Below are 3,915 nucleotides of genomic sequence, written 5' to 3'. Positions count from 1 at the left end.
CTGCTCCTGAATGACTATTGGGTAAATAATGAAATGAAGGCAGAAATAAAGATGTTCTTTGAAACCAATGAGAACAAAGACACAACATACCAGAAGCTCTGGGACACATTTAAACAATGTGTAGAGGGAAATTTATAGCACTAAATGCCCACAAGAGAAAGGAGGAAAGATCTAAAATTGATACCCTAACATCACAATTAAAAGAACTAGAGAAGCAAAAGCAAACAAATTCAAAAGCTAGGGGAATGCAATCTTTTTTTTTAAAAAAAAAAGATCAACAAAATTGACAGACTGCTAGCAAGACTAATAAAGAAGAAAAGAAAGAAGAATCAAATAGATGCAATAAAAAATGAAAAAGGGATCTTCACTGATCCCACAGAAATACAAACTACCATCAGAGAATACTATAAACACTTCTATGCAAATAAACTAGAAAATCTAGAAGAAATGGATAAATCCCTGGACACATACACCCTCCCAAGACTAAACCAGGAAGAAGTTGAACCTCTGAATAGACCAATAACAGGCTCTGAAATGGAGGCAATAATTAATAGTGTACCAACCAAGAGGAGTCCAGTACCAGATGGATTCACAGCTGAATTCTCGCAGAGGTACAAAGGGGAGCTGGTACCATTCCTTCTGAAACTATTCCAATAAATAGAAAAAGAAGGAATCCTCCCTAACTTATTTTATGAGCCCATCATCATACTGATACCAAAGCCTGGCAGAGACCAACAGAAAAAGAGAATTTTAGACTAATGTCCCTGATGAACATCAATGCGAAAATCCTCAGTAAAACACCGGCAAACCGAATCCAGCAGCACATCGAAAGGCTTATCTACCATGATCAAGTCAGCTTCATCTAACCAAGGCTGGTTCAACATATGCAAATCAATAAATGTAACCCATCACATAAACAGAACCAATGACTAAAACCACATGATTATCTCAATAGATGCAGAGGTACATGTATACATATGTAACAAACCTGCACGTTGTGCACATGTACCCTAGAACTTAAAGTATAATTAAAAAAAAAAAAAAAGAAAACAGCTTTGACAAAATTCAGCAGTCTTTCATGCTAAAAACTCTCAATAAACTAGGTACTGATGGAACATATCTCAAAATAATAAGAGCCATACCCACAGCCAATATAATACTAAATGGGCAAAAACTGGAAGCATTCCCTTTGAAAACCGGCATAAGACAAGGATGTCCTCTCACCACTCCTATTCAGCATAGTGTTGGAAGTTCTGGCCAGGGCAATCAGGGAAGAGAAGGAAAGAAAGAAAGGGTATTCAATTAGGAAAAGAGGAAGTCAAATCGTACCTGTTTGCAGATGACATGATTGTATATTTAGAAAACCCCATTGTCTCAGTCCAAAATCTCCTTAAGCTGATAAGCAACTTCAGCAAAGTCTCAGGATACAAAATCAATGTGCAAAAATCCCACAAGCATTCCTATACACCAATAACAGACAGAGAGCCAAATCATGAGTAAACTCCCATTCACAATTGCTACAAAGGGAATAAAATACCTAGGCATCCAACTTAGAAGGGATGTGAAGGACATTTTCAAGGAGAACTACAAACCACTGCTCAACGAAATGAAAGAGGACACAAACAAATGGAAGAACATTCCATGCTCATGGATAAGAAGAATCAATATCGTGAAAATGGCCATACTGCCCAAGGTAATTTATAGATCCAATGCTATCCCCATCAATCTACCACTGACTTTCTTCACAGAATTGGAAAAACTACTTTAAAGTTCATATAGAACCAAAAAAAGAACTTGCATTGCAAAGACAATCCTAAGCAAAAAGAACAAAGCTGGAGGCATCACACTACCTGACTTCAAACTATACTACAAGGCTACAGTAACCAACAGAGCATGGTACTGGTACCAAAATAGATATATAGACGAATGGAACAGAACAGAGGCCTCAGAAATAATACCACATATCTACAACCATGTGATCTTCGACAGACCTAACAAAAACAAGAAATGGGGAAATGATTCCCTATTTAATAAATGGTGCTGGAGAAACTGGCTAGCCATATGTAGAAAGCTGATATTGGATACCTTCTTTACACCTTATACAAAAATTAATTCAAGATGGATTAAAGACTTAAATGTTAGACCTAAAACCATAACAACGCTAGAAGAAAACCTAGGCAATACCATTCAGGACATAGGCATGGGCAAGGACTTCATGACTAAAACAGTGAAAGCAATGGCTATGAAAGCCAAAATAGACAAATGGGATCTAACTAAACTAAAGAGCTTCTGCATGGCAAAAGAAAGTACCATCAGAGTGAAAAGGCAACCTACGGAATGGGAAAGAAGTTTTGCAATCTACCCATTTGACAAAGGGCTAATATCCAGAATCTACAAAGAACTCAAACAAATTTACAAGAAAAAAACAAACAACCCCATCAAAAAGTGGGCAAAGAGTATGAACAGACACTTCTCAAAAGAAGACATTTATGCAGCCAACAGACACGTGAAAAAAATGCTCATCATCCCTGGTCATCAGAGAAATGCAAATCAAAACCACAATGACATATCATCTCATGCCAGTTAGAATGGCAGTCATTAAAAAGTCAGGAAGGCAGGGTGTGGTGGCTCATGCCTGTAATCCCAACACTTTGGGAGGCTGAGGTGGGTGGATCACAAGGTCAGGAGATCGAGACCATCCTGGCTAACACAGTGAAACTCCATCTCTACTAAAAATACAAAAAAATTAGTCGGTTGTGGTGGCAGGCACCTGTAGTTCCAGCTACTTGGGAGGCTGAGGCAGGAGAATGGTGTGAACCTGGGAGGTGGAGCTTGCAGTGAGCCAAGATCACACCACTGCACTTCAGCCTGGGCAACAGAGTGAGACTCCATCTCAAAAAAAAAAAAAAAAAGGGGTCAGGAAACAACAGATGCTGGAGAGGATGTGGAGAAATAGAAGCGCCTTTACACTGTTGGTGGGAGTGTAAATTAGTTCAACCATTGTGGACGACACTGTGGCAATTCCTCAAGAATCTAGAACTAGAAATACCATTTGACTCAGCAATCCCATTACTGGGTACATACCCAGAGGATTATAAATCATGCTACTATAAAGACACATGCACACATATGTTTATTGTGGCACTATTCACAATAGCGAAGACTTGGAACCAACCCAAATGTGCATCAATGATAGACTGGATTAAGAAAATATGGCACATATACACCATGGAATACTTTTCAGCCATAAAAACAGATGAGTTCATGTCCTTTGCAGGGACACGGATGAAGCTGGAAACCATCATTCTCAGCAAACTATTGCAAGGACAGAAAACCAAACACCGCATGTTCTCACTCATAGGTGGGAATTGAACAATGGGAACACTTGGACACAGGGCGGGGAACATCACACACTGGAGCCTGTCATGGAGTAGGGGGCTGGGGGAGGGATAGCATTAGGATAAATACCAATGTAAATGTTGAGTTGATGGGTGCAGTAAACCAACGTGGCACATGTATACCTGTGTAACAAACCTGCACATTGTGCACATGTACCCTAGAACCTAAAGTATAATAATAAAAAAAAGAAATTACAGGTACAGTACATATTTAAGATAAGGATGCTTATTATAGTAATATTTATAATAGTAAAAATAAGTCTTAAAAATTTGCTATTTCAGAATATCTTATGACATGAGAAAATATTTGCAGCATTAAAAACAAGTAATTATGAAATCTTTTATATAGAAAATTACAGCAAATATAACAAACATCCATATACCCTCCAGCCAAATTTAACAAATGTTGACAGTTTGCCATATTTACTTTAGAATGTTTTAAGAAATAAAAGGTTGCATATATAATTGAGTCCTCTTTCATAGTCTCCCCTTTACTACTGCTCCATAGATAACTATG

The sequence above is a fragment of the Theropithecus gelada genome, chromosome 11, assembly GCF_003255815.1.
Source record: "Theropithecus gelada isolate Dixy chromosome 11, Tgel_1.0, whole genome shotgun sequence".
NCBI lineage: Eukaryota > Metazoa > Chordata > Mammalia > Primates > Cercopithecidae > Theropithecus > Theropithecus gelada.
This window is presented reverse-complemented; position numbering follows the sequence as displayed.